This window comes from Tachysurus fulvidraco, chromosome 11 (genome assembly GCF_022655615.1).
Source record: "Tachysurus fulvidraco isolate hzauxx_2018 chromosome 11, HZAU_PFXX_2.0, whole genome shotgun sequence".
Lineage (NCBI taxonomy): Eukaryota > Metazoa > Chordata > Actinopteri > Siluriformes > Bagridae > Tachysurus > Tachysurus fulvidraco.
The window spans coordinates 20,102,456-20,125,280 of NC_062528.1; the positions used below are offsets into that span (position 1 = coordinate 20,102,456).

The 22,825-nt window shown below is 38.1% G+C and overlaps 2 long non-coding RNA genes across 4 annotated transcripts in view; both read right to left on the reverse strand.

Moving 5' to 3' along the window:
• LOC113645190 overlaps positions 1-22,825 on the reverse strand; it is a 63,301-nt gene that overhangs the window by 7,362 nt on the left and 33,114 nt on the right. For 2 of the 3 annotated variants that reach the window (XR_007144378.1, XR_003441158.2), the window contains exon 3: positions 20,572-20,597. This is a non-coding gene — a long non-coding RNA (uncharacterized LOC113645190). Of the gene's footprint in view, positions 1-17,480; positions 17,721-20,571; positions 20,598-22,825 lie in introns of those variants that run through there. The other variant, XR_003441160.2, reaches the window with a different exon arrangement.
• On the reverse strand, positions 10,076-13,592 carry LOC113645191. The gene is made up of 2 exons (XR_003441162.2): positions 12,496-13,592; positions 10,076-11,678 (listed from the first exon to the last, which is right to left on the reverse strand). It is a non-coding gene; the product is annotated as an uncharacterized LOC113645191 (long non-coding RNA).

The window sequence follows — 22,825 nt, forward strand, 5'->3', positions numbered from 1 at the left end:
GTTGCTCCGCTCTGCAGTAAGCGGATTCTCTTGCGCCCCTCTTCAATTAAGACGACCAGACGGATATTTCTGCCCAAACAAACACTCTTTATATGTTTTTGTTCTTAGTAACTCTGCAAGTTTCAGTTGCAGGAGTGTGATGAGTTACTGTTACTCCTAAAAGTTGATTCTTTTCCGGGTTGCACCAAAAAACCCCCAAAAAAACACGAAAATGTATCTTCTGTCTGTTTATAGTACAACACAAGTCGGTCCCTCGGTCCCTCGGTCCCTAAAGGTTCCTCGGTTCTTCAATGAGCTTCCTGCTCTAGAAACCCAAGAAATCAACACCAGTGTGTTTCTCTTTATCTTTCAGTATGTATCCCTTTTAGTTGGCAAAGCATCCTTAATTATTAAAAAAAAAAGTCTTAAAGAACTCTGAAGAACCCATTTTTTTGAGACTGCACCAAGTACCAAGACAGTTTAATAAAAAAAGTTTAAAAACCTGAGAGGTTCAAGATGTTTAAAAGAAACTAATCACCAATAATTTGGTGTTTAGTCACAAACATAATCAGTCAATTATTTTTAGTATTTTTAGAAAAGACTATTTTTTAAAGGCTCCACAGATTAATTTCATACAAACATTTGACTTTTAAAAAACATATATATTTTTTATGTTTGTTAATATTTTAATATACTGTAGATAAATTGTCTTCTAAATAAGTTTTTACATTCGCCTGGTGCTTACGTATTAGCTTCTGCTATTTTTATGAGGTGCAGAAGGAGAATGTCTCACTTTGTGTGGTGAATATTGGGCTGGTTACAGGTAAAACGTCAGCAGGTTTTGATGACAGGAAGAAGTAGAGTGTTTACAACTCGCCAATCAAAGTGTTCTTTATGGAGCAACACTAGTGCCTGCCGTTGTGGTTCCAACAGGTCACTTAAGTTCAGAAATGAACCTATTTATGCATTCAGAGAATTTAGCACTCACTTAATGGATGTTTGTTAGTACCTTCAAGTAACCTCTGCCTTAATGTAGGCCTGTACGTGCTGTTACAGTCTTTCTTTTTTGCCTGGTTGGCACAATTACCAAATCACATATTATTCTGAGTAATTCTGTGTGAAGTATTTCACATTGCTTTCATATTGGAATTAAAATATATATACTGTCTCTTGAATGAGCTAGTTTGATTCACACATTTAATTCAGCATGTTCCACATCAATTCAGCACCTACCGCATTAGATTCAGCAACTTCCAGATTCAATTCAGTACCTGCTACATTCAATACAATGGCTACCACATTTGAATCATCACCTTCCACTTTCAATTTAACACCTACTGCATTCAATTCAGCACATAATGCATTTAATTCAGCACCTACTGCATTCAAATCAGTACCAACCACATTAGATTCAGTACCTGCTGCATTCGATTCAGTACCTAATGCATTTAATTCAGCACCTACTGCATTCAAATCAGTACCAACCACATTAGATTCAGTACCTGCTGCATTCGATTCAGTACCTAATGCATTTAATTCAGCACCTACTGCATTCAAATCAGTACCAATCACATTAGATTCAGTACCTGCTGCATTCGATTCAGTACCTAATGCATTTAATTCAGCACCTACTGCATTCAAATCAGTACCAATCACATTAGATTCAGTACATGCTGCATTCGATTCAGTACCTAATGCATTTAATTCAGCACCTACTGCATTCAAATCAGTACCAACCACATTAGATTCAGTACCTGCTGCATTCGATTCAGTACCTAATGCATTTAATTCAGCACCTACTGCATTCAAATCAGTACCAACCACATTAGATTCAGTACCTGCTGCATTCGATTCAGTACCTAATGCATTTAATTCAGCACCTACTGCATTCAAATCAGTACCAATCACATTAGATTCAGTACCTGCTGCATTCGATTCAGTACCTAATGCATTTAATTCAACACCCACTGCTTTCAAATCAGTACCAATCACATTAGGTCCAGTACCTGCTGCATTCGATTCAGTAACTAATGCATTTAATTCAGCACCTACTGCATTCAAATCAGTACCAACCACATTAGATTCAGTACCTGATGCATTCGATTCAGTACCTAATGCATTTAATTCAGCACCTACTGCATTCAAATCAGTACCAACCACATTAGATTCAGTACCTGATGCATTCAATCCAACACCTACCATATTTCATTCTGTAGCTTCCGCCTGGCTATTGATATAGTGCATATTGATCAGTGTATCCGTGTTGTATGAATACCCCTGGACATCCTGTACAACATCTCAATGTGACCTACAGTAGAAGGCCATAATAACAGCAAAAAGTATTAACTTTTTCTTTTGTTTAAAACTTTAACAAGTTAATTTAATCAGGACTTGTTAAACAAGTACAATTTAAGCACAAAGAACAACATACATACTGTATAACACCTATAGCACTTGCATTTATACAGTTCCCACCTCCAAATTCCTATTTCTGATGAAAGTAAAATTCAACATTTAAATAAAAATATGGAAACATGTAATGCTCGACATTGTGGATAGATTGCATATGTCCTGCCCTTCTGGGAAAGAGAACCAATCAGTCCAGACTGTCAAAGACTAACATGGACTGTTATACAGTATGATGCTTTGTTTCATAGTTTAAGAGAAATGGCAAAAATTGTAAAATTTTAACCACAATCTTAAATCTGTGTTTGAATTATGTTGTTTATCATTATCAAAACAATTCAATCATACTGTATGGATAAAAATAACAGCTAAGGGAACAAGGCCAAGATGGCCACCGAGTGAACCGACTTTAGCAGAAGGACTCAGGTTTCATCTGCTGCTGTTGTAGCCATGGATACAGTAAAGTGATTGCGGTGAAAAGTTCATTCTCCCATTTCATGTATACTGTACCATGGCGTGAGCTGTAGGTTCTGCAGTTTGTGAATATAGAGCAGGCAGATATCAGAGACATCCTGCTGACAGATAGACAGAGTTGTGAGGAGAGGAGATGAGAGGAGAGAAGCGTGGAGGAGAGGAGTGGAGGATTTACATTCTTCAGTTGTCATTTTTAGTTCAATACGAGTTTTTTTCTACTTCTATTTTCAATTCTTCATGTTTTTACCCAAAGTAAAGTAGAAACCTATATGTGGAAAATTATGTTAATATGGAAAAAAGTAATCATTAGAGTAAAAAATATTAATCATTGTCCAATAAAAAAGTGCTTTATTCCTTGCTTAATTCCTCTTAGGCAATCTGTTCCCTCACTTTCTGTTGAAGTTCATAAAAAAAAAAAAAAGTAGCCTGGTGCATAGAAATGACTAAATACAACAACATTCAACGTGAAGACTTTTCCGTGTTGGAAAAATTAATTTACGTCTGTTATGAAGTTCTGACACTGGAGACTCCTTCCAGAACTCGTAAGGAACGAGCTGCTGATATGGAAACCAGATAAAGCATGAGATAAAGCAGCCTTGAGTCAGAAACTAAAAAAATTACAGACTCTGTGGTCTTAAAGGAAATGATACATCAGTGAATTGTTTGTTTTTGCATCATCTACTGCATCAGTTTTTTTTCTACTCTTTTTTGTTCCCCTCTGTCTTGAGGACACCTTGCATCTCTGCAGTTTTCAGCCGAGCTGGAATGTGGAACCAGACAAGGGGCTGGAGAAAGGAGAGATCCGGGCATTTCTCCAGCGTGTAGCTCATACAGTCTTTTCAACACCACATTAGAGCTAATATTTTGCTAACGGCGATTGTATATTGCATCTTGCCCATTTGGCTGAAGGACAATTTCTCAGTCTTAAGGTTATTGAGGTTGGTTGAGGGCTTGGAGCGGGAAATAAAAAACAAAGCGAGTAATATGGCTGCTCTCAAAGAGAAGAGTGAAGATGTAGTTCTGGCCCAAGTATGCATGAACATCTAAGTGTTGGTGGTATATGGAGCGTTGCAGAACACAATGAGCCATTTATGAAGCGAGATTTAAAGATAAATGGCGCAGCTCGAGTCGTGAGCGTGTTCTGACTTGGGTACCTCGAGGCAACGGATGTCCCTGTGTGTGTTTGTGTGTTTGTGTGTGTGTGTGTGTGTGTGTGTTAAGAATCCGCTATCGTTTTAGATGTTTGTACCTGACAAATCCGACAGACGCCATTAGAGATGATTGATAGAGAAGGATAAAGGATGAAGATGTTAAAAACGAGACGAGACAAGCAAAAAGGCACGTGATGAGATACAAGGTCTGACCCCGGATTTGCATTTTAATACCTAATTTATTCTCTAGCTTGTCATTCTTTGAAGGACTTTATAACTCACACTAGGCATGGCATAAATTATTGTTCAGAAACACAACGACATTCCGGCGAATCATAATAGCTGTACGGTGTGGAGAAGGTCAGTGTGTGTGTATGAGAGAAGAGAGAGAGAGAGAGAGAGAGAGAGAGAGAGAGAGAGAGAGAGAGAGAGAGAGAGAGAAAGAGAGAGAGAGATAGAGGACGACCGGTGTTGTTTATAGGTATGTATAGGGCTTTTGTATTGCTGTCTGAAGCTGTGTCTGGCTCCTTCCACTTCCCCCTGCAGCAAAGCTCAGCCTATTACCATTCAGCTCCCGTCACCTGCCTTTCCCTCGCTGGCACTGTGTACTGAGCTCCATGACAGAGAGATGGATGATTATACGCAGGAGGACACAGAGAACCCTGTCTTTGTCTCGCAGTGACTGATTCCATCCTTACAAAACCCAGAAGTCACCATTTTATCCATGCAAGATATTTCACTGACACTTAATGCAGAGATGTCCTATTAATTATCTCCTGCTGTATTAATCTCGCTTAAACCTCTATGCTGTCGAATTCTGATCTTGATTCATTTTCTATAACAGCAGCTCTGACGGATGTTTCCTGGACCAACGGGTTTATAACAATGGACTTGTTTTAATATGTTGTTGTTTCTATAGTAACAGAAGATCCATAGGACCTCGTACAGTGTAGGTTGCATGTCATCTTAGACAAAAAAAGAAAAGAAAAAAGAAAAATCATTGATACAGTTAGGTTTTATGTAAACAGTTCTTTTTCATTTGATGTTTATGGAAGGAGTCTCCAGTGTCAGCGCTTTGTAACATTCATTCATTCATTTTCTACCGCTTATCTGAACTTCTCTGGTCATTGGGCATCGAGGCAGGATACACCCTGGACGGAGTGCCAACTCATCGCAGGGCACACACACACTCTCATTCACTCACACACTCACACACTATGGACAATTTTCCAGAGATGCCAATCAACCTACCATGCATGTCTTTGGACCGGGGGAGGAAACCGGAGTACCCGGAGGAAACCCCGAGGCACGGGGAGAACATGCAAGCTCCACACACACAAGGCGGAGGCGGAAATCGAACCCCCGACCCTGGAGGTGTGAGGCGAACGTGCTAACCACTAAGCCACCGTGCCCCCCCCCCCCCGCTTTGTAACAGTCAATACATGTCTAGAAGCTTCCTGATTGCAGATTCCTTGAATTTATATTAATCAAATGTCTGCAAATGATGTGTTTTGAGATGCTTTTCTGCTCACCAAGGCTGTAAAGAACACTTACAGTATGTGACTTCCTGTCAGCCTAAAGCAGTCTGGATATTATCCTATGAACTTCCGTGCTACGATTAAACTTTTTACATCACAATGGAGGAAAATAAAGCTTCGGATTTGTATCTGTATGACGTTACACTTTGTTTTGCTGCCACCTGATTGGTCGATTGGATAACCGCATGAACGAGCAGGTGTCCAGGTGTTCCTTTTAAAGTGGCCGGCGAGCATACGATAGGATCTTCATTGTAAGAGGTTGTCTGTGTGGCACATCTGCGTTAGACATAACATCATTGGGGGAAAATCATTGGGGTTCAAATTTAATTCTAAGACCAGTTTTAACAGTCAAATTGAAGCCAATTTAATGAAATTGTTTTCTTGATCAAGTAGTTTTTCTTTAAATCAACGAGCAACATGTTCATTAGAGAAGGTCCTCAGAGCACAAAACCTCTTTAGAATCGATGTGAAAATGAAAAAGTTTTGATTTCTCCGTCACCTCACACTGTAATCCCTTGTCTCTTTGTTATTGCTCTACAGTAACACACGTATTTGCAGCAATCGTCCTATTGCACTTGCTTAAATCCTACTAAATAAATTTCTTTCTTTTGCTTAGGATGTCTTTTTCATGTGCCATGCTCTTTTTTTTTTCTCTTGTAAAATCTAACACTGGCTTTAAGAAAGCTGTGCGTACGTGTGTCCAGAGAGCGTTTTAGTTTTTTGCCCCTGAAAGATTTGTTCCCGGGCCCCTTCTCCTTAGCATGCATCTAATAGAGAGTGTCTGGTTGTGTTTGGCAAGTACACTGGCAGGGACGAACTCACTGACCTCGCAGCTCATCTGTAGGGGGACGTGCTGAGTTTCACTAACACACTAACACAAACACACACACACACACACACACACACACACACACACACACACACACACACACACACACACACACACACACACACACACACACACGCATAAAGACAGACTGCGAAGGAAACATGGTGCTGTTTAAGCAACAGCTCTACACATACATCACCTAGAATAACCCTTGGCCCAGGGCACTTCAGTTCAATTTCACATATCCAATGTGTTAGAAGAAATGTTTAGGTGTTCAAGTTGTCTGCGGTGAAGCGCTATCTTACCCAAGATCAGACTTAAATAAAGCTTACACACCTCTATTAAGGGTATTTTTCAGATAGATAAAGTTGTTGGCAAAAGTCCCCCATAATTGCAGTCGAGGCAAGGCGTAAGAACGCGTGTAGTCAGCACTTAAGGAAAATATGTTGGCGGGGAAAACGACGGCCTTGTGGTTGGGAATGTAAATGTAAACAATATATCTGGCCTGAGGAAAATGATGAGGTGTTCTGAATATCACGCTTATTCAAGGTCATGTTTCTTTAGTGATTTCCATCCAAGGCGGCGTTAAAATAATTGGGTTTGAGGTTCTGTGATTCAGTGAGGGACTGATCGGAGTTCACAGAGCTGTATCATCTGCATCTGTGTCCTCAAATAGCTGGGAGGATCACGTCAGTGCTGGTGATGTTCAGCAGGGGGAAGTGAGGCGATACGAGCACATGCTCACAGCGTGATTAGTCTTCTCTTATACACCGAGCTATAAACACGTTCCTTCAGCACAATCCCTGTGTCCTGAGGCCAGCTACCGCACCCATGCTTTAGTTTAACTCACATTACAATAAAACACACTGAAACACTCTTTAAGGAAACCTTCATGCAGGACTATTTTTAAAATATTTTTTTAGTTAATGGGTTTAAATATGAAAACGAGGCAATGGATCGCAATGTTGGCTAATTTGCATTGTAAAATTTTTAACTCATTGGTTTATTGTAGTTATACATGTGGTCAAAATTTCACAGTTTACTCTAATATTGTGTTTTAAAGTCAAAGGTAATTGTAAATAAATGAAGAAATAATGATTTATTTTTTCAAATATTAACCAGAATGTGAAGTTCTGTAAATAAATAAATAATAAATAATAATACTAAGAAAAATGTTCATACCACCACTAATAAAAAGACTATAAAATACTACTCATAATAAACTGTAAAATACCAATAAAATAAAATAAAATAAAATAAAAACTAACTAACTAACTAACTAACTAACTAACTAATAAACAACTAAAAAAAAATAAAATAAAATGTAAAGCCAAGGCCCATTAGGTGGCTTTTTAAATAAAATATATCTATATATATTTAAACCAAAAAAATATATATATAAACAAACAAACAAAAAAATCATAAAGATAAATAATTAAAAATATCTCTGCCCAACATATGATGAGATTTTTAGTGAAATAATCAGGCACGAGTGTTTGTCTGGGTATACATGTGTGTGTGTGTGTGTGTGTGTGTGTGTGTGTGTGTGTGTGTGTGTGTGTGTGTGTGTGTGTGAAACAGAACCAGCACGGCATCCTTATTTGACTCTTGTTTGAGGCATGGAGACAATAAATGTTCTGTTCAGCACAAATCTTTTGCACAGGAATTATCCAGCCTGATACACAGCCAGTTAAACACTTTCCTTCACCTTACCATCATTTCCTCACTCCAGCTCGCTCATGTGCCAGCACTGCAGTAAGAAAATGACTCTGCAGGTCAAACCCTGCTTCTTCACTCAGAACCAAAACATTTCTGATAATTATCTTTACTCAAATCAGAATCTGTATAATATCAGAAATTTTAATCACATACAATAACTGTGTGTAAGCAGTAACAACAACATGGAGATGTGACGTTATAGGAAAACAATCCACTTAGTCAGTCACTTCTTACTTACTAGCATCAATAAGAAATACCTGGCAACCCATTTTTTTGTTTGTCTTTAATAATATAATCGATATTCTATTGATTATATCATCTGCATGATAAAAGCCAAATTATCACAGTTGATTTGCTTCAATAAGATAAAGTTACTTTAGGGTACAGTTTTCTTTGTAGCTTGTAAAACAAACACACAAACAAACAAAATAGGTGGATTAAATTGTGAAAATAAACGTTTTGTTTGGCTTGTAAAAAAAGTGGTTGTTTAAATGTAGCTTGTAGCTTTTTGGATTTAGCCTGTAAACAGCTTACTTATAAAAGCATGTAGTTTAAATGTAGCTTGAAAAAAGATAGTTTGGTATCTAGTATCTTTAATATTTGTATTAACAAATAATGTTTGTTTGAATGTAGCTTCTAAGAAAAAAGGCAAGTTTGGATGTAGTTTGTAAAAATTAACGGATAGCTTGGAAGTATGTTGTTGAAGAAATGATAGTTTGGCTGTTACTTGTAAAAAAATGGTAGTTTATATATAGCTTGTAGGGAAAATGGTAGTTTTGGTAGCTCTAGCATTTATTAAAAGGGGTGCTTTAAATATAGCCTGTAAAAAAAAGGTAGTTTGAATGTAGCTTATTAAAAAAACTTTTTTTTTTTTTTTTATGTAGATTTTTTAAAACGAATATTTTGGATGTAGTTTGTAAAACTGTGTAAGTTTGGATGTAATTGTTTTTTTTATTTTTTTATTTTTTTATTTTGTTGGAAGCCTGTAAAAGCAGTAGAGTTTGGATGTAGCTTATATTAAAAAAAAAACAAAACAGTAGTTTGGATATTGTTTCTAGAAAAAAAAAACAGTAGCTTGGATGTAGCTTGTAAAACTGTGGAAGTTTGGATGTAGTTTGATTTCTTATATTTGGTTATGGCCTGTAAAAAGCAGTAGTTTGGATGTAGCTTGTAAAATTAAAGGATAGTTTAGAAGTATGTTGTTAAAGAAAAGATAGTTTGGCTGTTGATTGTAAAAAAAATAGTAGTTTATATATAGCTTGTAGGGAAAATGGTAGTTTGGCTCTAGCATTTATTAAAAGGGGGTGATGGGCAAAAGCAGAAGTTTGGATGTAGCTTGTAAAAAAAAAGCAGTAGTTTTGATAAAGCTTGCAAATAAAAGAAGTAGCTTCCATGTAGCTTGATAAACTTTGGAGGTTAGGATGTAATTTTTTTATTTAAAGTGGTATATTCGGTTGTCAACTATAAAAAGCAATATTTTGGCTGCTTGTTTGTAGCTTAGCAAATTGAACTGTTGTGTAGTTTGTAGTTTGTCAGGTTTGAGTGTGTTCAGTGTGTTTGTCAGTGTTAGGATGGGGAGTAGACAGATGGGGATTGGCTCTCAGGGAGTGTTCATGTCCCTCTGAGCTGAGTGGAGCCAGACACACAGAGCTCTCCGTCCGGTCGCTTGGTATTCATCCCGGATGTGGATCTCTGCACTGTTGCTCCATGCTGCTTGAAAAACAGCATTCCATTAGCTGGAATGTGACGGCACATAGAGCGAACTTAAACTTAATAAACTTTAATAAATAAAGTCAAAGTGCAACACATAATAAGATGGTAATGGTCAGTGGAAAATCCATCTTATCCAGCTTGCAGTTTTAGAAGATTTTTTTTCCCTACACTTAATTTTAACAGAGTTTTTAAAGGATGAACCGAACACTCAGTGAGTCGAGGTCCAGGGGTCGGGTGTGAACCGAAAGAACAAACAGAACCCAAACTGGTGCCATGGTGCTACTTTAATGAGATGATTCACACAGATAAACAGACGTCAGTGTGTGTTTTATCCACAATGAATCACCTGATATGATGAACGGTGAGAGCAATCTAATAAACAAGTCATTATTTCCTTTAGAACCAGAGCCACACAGACACAGGACATGTAGACACTCGGACAAGACAGTCAGACGAAAGCAAAGACAAAAACGTGCCAGTTGTTTTACAAAAGGAGTTACGTAATCCTTCAGTGGATTAAAGATTACAAATGGATGGATTTAACTTTCAGACAGACTGATTAACATAGATTGATATTGTAGATAGATAGATAGATAGATAGATAGATAGATAGATAGATAGATAGATAGATAGATAGATAGATAGATAGATAGATAGATAGATAGATAGATAGATAGATAGATTTAACTTTTATATAGACAGACAGACAAATACCTGTAGATATTTTAGGCAGACAGAATGAATGGATAGACGGACAGATTTTTATAGATTTTGATAGAGAGTATATTATATACTGTAAACAGACATAGAGAGACAGACAGAGAGATGGGTGGATGGACAGATAGACAAAATAATTTAATTTTTAGATAAACAGACAGACAGACATAGGTTTGTATAGATATACATAGAGAGACAGACAGAATGCTTTAACATGGACAGGCAGGCTGGCAGATAGACAGATATATCACTTATTTACACAGACAGACAGACAGACAGACAGACAGGCTAGATGCACTGATAGATAGATATATCTTTTATACAGTCTGACATACAGGTAGATAGATAGATAGATAGATAGATAGATAGATAGATAGATAGATAGATAGATAGATAGATAGATAGATAGATAGATAGATAGATAGATAGATAGATAGATAGATTAAGGCACTTTAAGCCCATTAGAAGTGCAGAAGCTGGAGGTCAGGCTGTGTTTATTAAGCCCATCTCAGTTCTTTGGGGTTCCTGTAAACTCTTGGTGCATTAAATCCTCTCCTGTGTTCTTTTCAGCACATTAATAACCAAATGTCTGGCAGTCGAATCCTCTGTATTACATTCAAATTACATTCCTATAAATGCTTTTTTAACACACTTCATGCTGCATTAGCTTTGCTCGTGAAAGAGTCACAAAATCCATCCCTGGTTACGTAACCTATGATCTCTAAGCAGAGATGCTCAATTGATCGCCTTCTCAATAAACCAAAGTATTATGACTAGAATTCAGATTCAGTGCTTGTTGAACTCCTGACATTATTTGCAGAGGCTGTAGATTCATCGATTACTGACATTTCACAGCTTTATTGCTCATAACAGGCAGGCGGTAAATCTGATAAATATCTGATCGATATCTTCCGTCTGGATCTTGCTTTCGGCTTGCGGGCGAGAGACGCTGAAGCCCTCCACCCGAGCCCCAAGTCCCTGACCCGTGATTTTTTTTGGAGAAACAGCTCACGAGTTAGGGTCTCAGGGAACAGGAGGAAGGCAGACGTGAGCGAGCACACGTGTAAGCACACGTTTCCTCCACCATTGCTGAAGCTGTCTACCGAGCCAGAAGTCTTCGTCTGGTCTGCCGCTGTCACTGCCGTGCTCGTCCTGTGCAAAGAGAAAAGATAAGACGGAGAGAAAAGGGAGACTCGTCTCTCTTCCAGACTTAACGCTAGGCTAGTCACTGTTAAAAGCAAAACTCTTAAGATGCAATGCACCAAATGGAAGAATGAAAATGTAAGAATACAAGCAGCTGGATTTCGACTTGGTTCCAATTTTCCAATTCAAATGATGATGTCAGGCATCTCTGAGCAGTTAAAGGTCTGCAGCTAGAGCCTCCCCATCACCCCGCCATCACCCCCCCTCCTTCTGCTGTCTCATTCTCCTCCAGACGGCCAGTCCACGGCTCTTTGTCCTCTTTTAATTCGTCCTGCCCTTTAACCCTGGTCTGGTCACGTCGACCAGAAGCCGAAAGTGACGTCCATCATCTGACCATCAAGATTAAACACGGGCGAACGAAGACGCAGGATCGGCGACGCATTTTCATTAACGTGAATCAAGCTGAACTCTACGAGGCATCTCGAGTTATCATTGCAGGTGCTGCCAGTGAGACAACCAATCAGACAAGGCAGTACATACAGATGTGTAAAGCAGCAGCTAGGATTTAAGTGTCAACCCTCCCCAACCCCCCCTCCATCCTCTAAGCTATTCCACCAACACTCCTTAATATGCTCAATTACGCTTAACAGAAATCGCTCCCATCTGTAACAGAGATTTAGCCAAAACAAAAGTGATGCTACTCTCATCACCTCTCCAGCTCCTCCCCCTTTGCCCTCTGGCCCCCGCAGTCCCATACTCCCCAGAGGCTCAACATGGTGACTCTTGGTGGAACGACCAGATTATCGTCAACGTATCATCAATTTACCTCTGGATTTTTCGACCGATTCACGAGACGCCGTTGTCGTCATCGTCAGCGCATCCGTCTTTCAGGGACTCGGGTTTGGAGGTGAACGCTGGAGCTGGAGCTGGTTGCTGAATCAGACACAGACCAGCGTCTGATGATCTGTTGGTGGGGGGGAGGGGAGGGGAGGGGTGGCGGAGACGGGTGGACTGAGCAGGTAGTTCCCACCCCTTTGTCTGCAGCTATTGGCTCGCACGAGCCATCCGTCACCCTGTCCTGCAGCGTCTGGAGGTTGCAGAGCGTCGGCGAGACATGAGCTGCTTCTCAAACACAGGCATGCGGCGCATAAAAAAATCCAAGAGCATCTGTTTCATACGCTGTTTAGACACCTTTTAGTTTTTTTAAACATTTTTTTTTAGAAAGAGTCCTTTCTCAACTTATATATTTTGCTTTTTGACGATCACACAGATTCTCAGCTATGGAGAGAGGATGTCTAAAAGACAGGAAACGTTTTCCCATGTTAATTATGAGACCTAAATACAATTCAGTCGTAGTCAATACGTAAATACGTAATAATTGTATTTAAGTTCATTATTTGGTTTGTTATGTTCATTCTCTGGTTAGTTTGAGTAAAAACTGCACAAACTAAACAATTCTCTATCTAGACCATCATTGCTTCAACCTTAATATCCTCTTACACCACAGTGCTGTAAAATTCTCCATTCTGATTGGTTAGAAGCTGTTGGATTATTTTCTATAACAGGTTTATATCAATACACCGAGCGTGCACTTAATAACCCTACAGTATCCAGCAGATTTATTGCATTACTTACAAGGGATAAAACCAAACACCACCACTCATGAGATCTATCAGATCTAACTCACTAGTATTAGACCAGCTTGTTGAATTTACTTCATTCAAACGTGTTTGTCGGTTCTATTTGATTGAATTGTGTAACATTAACACAATTACTTTCCGTACATCTGTCATGACTGAGCTCGGACTTTGGCCACGTGCATCTGTTTACGTTCTTCGTCACGTGTCTGCCCCGCCTTCGTCTGCTCCTCCCTGTCTACACACCTGTTTCCTATTGTGATCACCGTGTCTACTTAACTGTGCCGCGTTGCCTTGTGCATCGTGGAATCTACTGTTGTCTACTCCTGTCTCTAGTCCGTGTGTTGTTTCATGTCCTTTTGTCATTAAACCCTGTTGATTTGGCTATCCTGCGTTTGGGTCCGCTTCCTTACCCCGCATCATGACAACATCCATCACGACTGGGTGTAGATTTTCTCATTTCTGAATAAACCCTGAGCTGAGAATCAAACCTTCAATGCTGGTGTTTAGTAATAGACTCAAATTTAAATCCATGTTTTCTTACATTATATATTTATTTAAACTATACATAATATTTCTTCTTAAATCTGACTGACCACATATTCATATTATTTTTAAGAGATAGCAAGATAGCTATATTATTTATCTCCTATATTTTTGTTGATTCTAGCTAGCATTGGAGGTTCAAACTTTCATTGCTAGTGTTGAAGGCACCGACTTTTATCCAAATGATCAAGCTCTTTAGCTTTACGTTGCCATGGTGAATATTCCAGCTAACCCTGGCAAATCGTCTTTCCCAGTAATTTCCCAGTAATTTCCCAGTAATTTCCCAGTTTCCCCTTTTCACTCGCCTACATTGATAAACAGAAGGTAAACATTTTCTGATTCTCATACTGTTGGGTTATTTTTCTTAAGAAACTTTCTTGAGACTCTTTTTCACTTCTCCAATCATATCACGTCAACCACCAGATCCTGCGGGTTTCTTCTTCATAACATCTAAAGTTTCTGAGCTTTTCTGACTACACAACTTCTTTTTAGAAAAGCTTGAGGTATTCCTTCACTTGACTACTTCAGCTCTATTTTTGATTTCTTCTCGACAGAGCTTTCAGAACATTTCTTGAAGCTCGCCTGGGTTACAGTATAACCTCCTAAAGTTCTCTCATGTGAACCCCTACTGAGGAACTGAGGTCACTCTGCTGGCTTCCTGTCGAAGAAAGAAGAAAGTTCAAAAGGCTGTGTGCTACGTTACATTATCTATGCATGGTTCAAAACTGAACCTCTGTGCTAGCTCAGGTCTTCAACCTTCGAGCTCCTGCCATGTTCTATTCATCATGCAAGATATGACTTCTTCAATAGTGGAACGAGGTTAAAGCTGTGACAGGATCCAGGATAACATTTGCATTGGGTATCTCTTGTGGTACTTTTGCTAGTTATTGGTTCTTAACTTTCCTTTCATTACTTATTGCCTCTATGGATAATATCTTCTATATCCATCTAGACCCCTTTAGCTCTTGTATAAATTAGCCCCAGACTTGTGATTCTTTTGTAGTTTCTGTCTGTATTGTTTTTATCTTTCGGGATAACAGTGTCTTCTACATGAACAAATGGTATTGTAACACATGTAGCTAAACATTTTTATCCTGAAAATGGTTTGTAGTTCGTAGAATATATTAGAGTGATAATAGGTTGTAACTAAATAAAAAAAATGGATTTTCCACAATATGTCAATGTAACAATAATTTATATTTATTCTTCTGAATAGTTTAATTTGTTATACAGTATACAAAATTGTAATATGCAGTATTTACTAGTCACATCTGTATAGAAATCAATGGCACCTTTGTATATTATTTATATATATTTAGTATCTTTTTACATTTTTAGTCAAAAATTTTTTTCTTGATTTTTTTGTCTTTATCTATACTGTACACTATATTTAGTAGAGCTCCTGTAACCAATAAAGCTGATTCTGATAAAAAGGACTAGGTGCCATTTTTGAATCAGTAACATCGCTGTGGTATATGAGGAATACAATATTTCAGTATATTTTTTTATTTTTTTTATTTTGGAAAACTACTTAAACACCTGTAAAGGGTCATATGTACTGCTTTTATTTGACATTGAGTTTTGACATAAGTGAACATAAGTTTTTGGCTGAATGAGTGTTGTGTTGATGTCTCGACCTAAATACCTTAAAAAATTATCAAAATTCAAAATTCTGTCTTAAACACAATATATTTGACTTTATTTACTCTTTTAACACATGCACAGAATTTATTTATCTTGTACGATTCAATTAATTCTCCGTTTCATGTGTCCCTAAGGATCACAGCGTATACAGTCCTCTAAATGTCAGTGTGTAATTTTCATGACACCATGTGACATAACTCAAGGCCAAGTTCATTTTCCTTCAGCCTGCACACACTGAAGTCTCCTCAGGGCCAAAGGGAATATTAAAGCAAATGAAATCAATATGAGCTTTAAACTAGTTGCTGTAATCAATCAACTATCTTATTGCCTTTGCCGCCATGTTTGCAAATCTCTGCCCTCATCTTTATACATTAATGCTTCATCGGATCATGTGGTTTTCAGTTCTTCCGGCCTGTTCATCCTTGAGTTGTAATACTCTGTAGCTTTCTCACAAATATTTGGCCTTGAACAATTTCAGCTTTGGAAAATACTGAAGTCGTTATCTGGATCTGTCGGTTTTCTTGAACGGCTCTGTGCTGATATCATCTGTTAATTTGTTATGACTATCGTCACACAAAATATCTTAAAATATACAGATATATTTTGTAACCTTTCTTGTTGTATTCTCCTAGAGTTCATGGCATTGTGCAAGTACTAGCAAGACATCATTCTAATATCCTTTAGCACTTTTTTTACCTGCTCTCATTTATGCCATTTGACACACAGCCAAAGTGACTTACATTTTAATTTGTGTTTATCTCTTTTTATACATCTAAGCACTTGATGGTTAAGGGCCTTATTCAGGGTCCCAGCAGTGGCAACTTGGTGGACATTGGATTCAACCTCACAACCTTCTGATCAGTAGCCCAACACCTTAACCAGTAGGCTACACAAGCTTCTTGTTAACCAGAAAACTAATGCTAGGATTTTAGGTTGAGACACAGAGATTCTGAGGAGAGAAAACTATGGGTTTGGTATTTGGTATGGTGTGGTATTTGATGTATAACCCCCATGGCATTAAATCAGCCAATCGCAGGTGCTTGTTTGAACACAACAGTGTAAACATCGACAAGCTAACGAACAGATCAACTCAAAGGTGGTGCACACAGTCGAAGAGCAAGCCATTGATATGATGGGGTGGAGGAAGGAGCTAAAGCATATCTGGGACATACGGGAAAAAGAACAAGAACACCGGTCTTCCTTTTCTCCAGCAGAATTTAAATGTATTCATGGGACATTTTCAATCAGTATAAAGAAATGAATGATGTGTCTATGAGTCTGATCGAAAATGAGTCAGGACTCTGTTGGCTTTCAGTCTGATAACCTTACACTGAATTTTAGTGGTTGAGCCTACAGTAACCAAGTCCTGACTGTCTACTTTCATAGGAGCTTCATGTTAGCCACCAGGGTACTATAGAACATGGTGTTGCAGGTAAATGATAATCCTGAAGGCGATGGGCCGCAAGACACTGAAGCCCCGTTCACACTGCAGGTAAAAGTGACCCAAATCTGATTTTTTGGGGTCAAGTGACCAGGTCAGACTTCTCCAGGAGTAGTGTGAACACTCAAATCTAGCCCAGATCTGATTTTTTCAAATCAGATTCAATCCACTTCTATATGTGGTCCTGAATCAGACCCAAATCTGATTTTTTCCAATGTGGCTGCAGTGTGAACACCCAAGGTGGATTTGATGCGACTTTTACGTCAAACTACATCGACATTCGCTACAATTATGCGCCGGCGAGTACGCACACAAACGTGACTACGCCTACAAAATGGATCAAATAATCAAAAGTTGCCCTCGTCATCCAAAAATTTTCAAAACACTGCGTCTCTGTGCCGCCATTAAACAAACACTCACTCACTCACTCACTCATTTCCTACCGCTTTATCCAACATTACACAAACATTTAGAAATAAAAACTAAAATGCTTACTTCCTCCATAACCTCGCCAACTTTAGCGCAACGGCATGCTGCGTGTGACGTCATTGTTATTGTTCGTTTGCGCATGCGGGTCAGTTCAAAACAGCAAACAGTTCACACTGGTATCTGATATAGGCCACATTTTAAAAGGTAATGTGAACAGCTTAACAAAAAAAAAAATCAGATCTATCAATCAGCAAAATAACACTGGTGCTATGCAGGTGACACCCATACAGCTGCTGCAGAGATTTCAGAAAACAAAGGCCTAAACACTGCACTGCTCCATGTCTCCTTGCATTTCTGAAAAAAAAAAAAAATCTTTCAGTCACATCAGTCTTCAAGCCCTAATAGTGTTCAGTCTGGTCACATTAAACTCGCTGCCATTCTATCAACTGAGCCCAAATCCCTCCAGCTCCATCCAATTGATTTATTTGAGAGGTTAAAGGGCAAGTCTGCATTGATCTGTGAAGCTTTCTGACACACCAGCGAAAGGTCTCACTCCAGACAAATCGATGACACCTCAGAGCCGCCCAAACATCTCACTTATAAAAGTAAAAGCAAAGCGACTCATCTGAACAAACGAGCTTAAACGTCTTTTATATAACAGCGCCTATAGGGTCCTATTCCAGACCAGGCAAGCCTCAGTGATAAAGGACAAACGTGCCAAGAAAACAAAGAGCTGAACAGCTTTATGGTCTGAGTGAATACTTACAGTTTGCACTAGCTTCTAGCTAACTAGATCAGAATTTATATTCTAATCATAAAATTGTCTGATTCTGATATATTAATTCTGATGTTTATATTAGGTCTGTTACTGCATTTGCTTACTCATACATGTAGAAATGTTTCTATATTGTCGGATATTTAATGTATTTATCTCCAGAGGCCTAAAATACATGTATAGAGTTTCCTCCTGTTTTTATTGTGTAGATGTTGATGATTGAACGTCTTCGTCATGTCTCGCTCCACAGTGGTATGAAGCTCATATGAAAGTAGACACTCTGGACTAAGAATGTGTAGCTTTTAATAAGTATTTGTTTTTCCCTAGAATACTAGGGGCTATATATTCATAAAGTTCCAAAAAACATGGCTCACGTCCTGACTAATTTTAGATCCGACTCACAGCATCATTTATTTATACTGATTGAAAATGTCCCATAAGTCCATTTCCATTCCTGTAGGTAAACTGGAATGAAGCATTTAAAATTTCTGCTACAAAGCACTAGAAGTTTCTTTTAGCCAATCAGAATGAAGCATTTAAAATTTCTGCTACAAAGCACTAGGAGTTTCTTTCAGCCAATCAGAATAAAGCATTTAAAATTTCTGCTACAAAGCACTAGGAGTTTCTTTTAGCCAATCAGAATAAAACATTTAAAATTTCTGCTACAAAGCACTAGGAGTTTCTTTCAGCCAATCAGAATAAAGCATTTAAAATTTCTGCTACAAAGCACTAGGAGTTTCTTTTAGCCAATCAAAATAAAGCATTTAAAATTTCTGCTACAAAGCACTAGGAGTTTCTTTCAGCCAATCAGAAAGAAGCATTTTAAAATTTCTGCTACAAATCACTAAGTTTCTTTTAGCCAATCAGAATGAAGCATTTAGATTTTTTTTCTACAAATCACTAGGAGTTGCTTTCAGCCAATCAAAATCAAGCATTCGGCAGCACTGTGGTATAATCAGCATCGTGTAAACGACTTCAACGTGAAAGCTTAGATTTAAAGATTTGACTGTAAGCACTACATGTGTATATCAGAAGAAATGCATAACAAACCATGTACGGATGCTATTAGTTTTGCACAAACACTCATAACCAAAACAATTTAAAAATAAAACACACTTTTTCCTCTGTCTCCTTCGACGACTTTAGTGAGCTCCAAGGAAAGCTAGAAGGTTGTACAGTTAACTCCCAATGTATCATTCGAAACCATACAACCTACTACCTCAACCCGGATACACACACTTCATACACTCACAGTAGAAGTGCACGCAAAGTGAATATATCATTACATCTTCTGTGATTTTACACTCAAGAAGGCTGAGAGTTAATGTACATACTGTAATTGAAATATGTTTTAAAGACTCGAGACAGATGCTGGTCTACCACAGAGACAGAGACCCATAGAGACGAGCTTGTGCCGTTAAATTGTACCACAAGATCGGATCTACGGGTTAATGACAAGTGGCTGCTTACTACTTCAGATTTGTAAAACTGATTAAAATTTATTCCTCAAACAAGATCGAATGTGAAGCTTAGTGAGAACTGGCTGTGATGTAAGAGATACAGTACGATACGTTATCATGGGTCAGTGCTTTGGATTCAAATAAAGAAAGTAGGGTTATGTGATAGCGTGCGAATGTGTGTGTGTGTGTGTGTGTGTGTGTGTGTGTGTGTGTGTGTGTGTGTGTGTATGTGTGTGTATAACTATAACTTGATTATAACTGTATAAATTTGTTACCAGACCTGATGACCTTTTATGTATCTTGCGTAGAGCTCTACAACTTAAGTTATTAATCATTAGGACCGTCCTAATCCAAATCGTGTACTAATGCACTATTTTATTATTGTGCAGTATAAAAAGGAACTTCAAGTATTGGTTATGTAACATGAAAGGGGCCGGGCTACCAAGCGCTGATGCTGGATGAGAAAACATTTTAAGATGGCCGACGACACGGTCGGCAGACGAGCCGTCTTACAACGTCTAACGTCTTTTAAATGAACTCCAGCGTATTCACGGTGCTAAATGTACTGTAACGGTGTCTCGTTACTTGCTTTTGACGTCATTCATACATCCGGTTAGTTAAAAAAGACTTTAGTGTTCTATTTAAGACAATTCAAGCCTTCTAAAATTCATCCACTGTACTCTAGACTACATAGTGCATAGTGGAAGTGTGTAGTACATCGTTTAGGATGCAGCTATCGTCTACCACTGACATCACCTGGTTTCTATCACGGAAAATGTTGAATGTGTTGAAATAAACTTTCTATAAATGTATGATTAATTTAGCTAGTATTAGAGCAACATATAGTAAATATCAGTTTACTGGAGTTTTTAGAGAAAGAAAAAAATAAAAAATTCACCAAAACGAACAATAACAAACAGATAAGTTATTAGCGTCATACATGCATAAGTGATAGATTGAACAATCTCACCTTTATCTCTTTATCGTCTCGTCAACCTGAGGAAAAAAAAAGAAAAAGTAAAAGTTAACGTTAAATAAAGTCAGTTTTGCTGTCCTTTTTATTTATTGTAGTTCCATTCTTACAAATACACACTGTTCTGAGATCTTGATATAGCATTTACTTTGGATATACTGTATATTTTGATATGCTACAGTAAGTACCTTTGGAGAGAACTGCACTAGTGCACTAATCAGGAGACAAGGATGCTCGTGTGGCATTATTTGAACTTTTCTAAGCATACATGAAGAGAATTATGACGGTTTAGCTGTTGTATGGTAGTGTTTGTAAACGTACTTGGAGGGACGCATGCTAGTGTAGCATTTAGGCTAGCTTTTTTTAAGTGTGATTGTAATGTACTAATACGTGTAAATCATATAGGGTTAGTAATAATCACATTCGATCATCTGTGTTAGGAGTGTGTGTGTGTGTGTGTGTGTGTGTGTGTGTGTGTGTGTGTGTGTGTGTGTGTGTGTGTGTGTGTGTGTGTGTGTGTGTGTGAGTGAGAGAGAGAAGGAGAGAGAGAGAGAGGGAGAGAGAGGGAGAGATATCTGCCAAATACAGATGAAATCTATGTAATCCTCTGACATTACCGTGACTGATAATCTGCATAATTCTGCTCTCTGGACTCGAAAGAAATCAGCCCCAAACTTGCTTTTTACTTTTCTTAAATGCCATTCTCTTTTTAATGGAATTCTCTGTTTCTGACAAAGAGAGAGAGAGAGAGAGACTGAGAGGGACTGCAAGAGAGAGATTGAGAGAGACTGACTGGTATTGAGAGAGACTGTGAGAGAAGAACTAAGAGAGACTGTGAGAGAGAGAGACTGTGTAGGAAACTGAGACTGTGAGAGAGAGACCAAACACACACACACAGAGAGAGAGAGAGAGAGAGAGAGAGAGAGAGAGAGAGAGAGAGAGAGAGAGAGAGAGAGAGAGAGAGAGACTGTGAGAGACAGAGATAGAGAGAGAGAGAGAGAGAGAGAGAGAGAGAGAGAGAGAGAGAGAGACTGTGAGACAGAGATAGATAGATAGATAGATAGATAGATAGATAGATAGATAGATAGATAGATAGATAGATAGATAGATAGATAGATAGATAGATAGAGATAGAGAGAGAGAGAGAGAGAGAGAGAGAGAGAGAGAGAGACTGTGAGAGACAGAGATAGAGAGAGAGAAAGAGAGAAAGAGACAGGCGAGATAGAGAGAGACAATGAGAGTTGACCATTTTTGGTGCTGTTGTTCTCAATTCCACAAAAATCAGTCCAATCAATTTCCCAGGAGCAAATCTAATCTAATTTCCTAATTCAATTTTTTTTAAACTAAACTAAAAAAAAAAAAATACAAAATTCTTGACTTAAATGTAGCTACCAGAGGATCTGTTGTGCTCTTCAGCCACAGGGCAGTGCTACAAACGCTGCAGAGTCACTCGGTTCATAACAATTACTCAAACATATGACAGGACTCATGGCTTGCTCACTCCATCGCATTTCACCCAGTTAAAAGACTCCAGATCTGAATCCTATTAAAGTCACACGCACACGCAAAAATGAAAAATCTGGAAGATGCATCAGTCTTTTTCAAATCTGTCTGGATCATAGCCACGAGCAAGTAAGAAAAAAATGTTTTGGATTTCTTTCATTACAAATTGAGAAAAAGGTGTGGAGGCCAGGGTCTGGATTGACAACTGGGTTAATGGGTTCATGTGAACTGTTTCAGGACTCGTTTTTTATTTCCTTTCACTCCAAATGCAATTTATTGACCCGCTGTGTCTGAAAGGGACTGGAAAAAGTGCACATCTGTCTCTCCTGATTTTATATATCTCTATCTGTCTGTATCTGAGAGAGGAGAGAAGACCTGAAAAAGCTCCAGATTTAGCAGCGGTGCTATTATATAAGAACATAACTCACAAAATAAAACTTACTGCAAGTAAATTTTCACCTTCGATATATGAAGGTAACAAAACTGTCTTAATCTTCAACATTACATGTGATTATTTATTTATTTATTTGTTTGTTTGTTTGTTTGTTTGTTTATTTTTAACATGAGTAATATTTGATTGTATTATTTTTGTCGACAGTGAATTTTACACATGAATATGATGTAAGATCTGCTGACATGTGATCATATCTCCAACATGTAAAAAGAAAAAATAAATAAATAAACGATTCACTAAAATAAACAAATAAATAAATAAATAAATTCACTCTTTAATTTAATTGAATCTTCA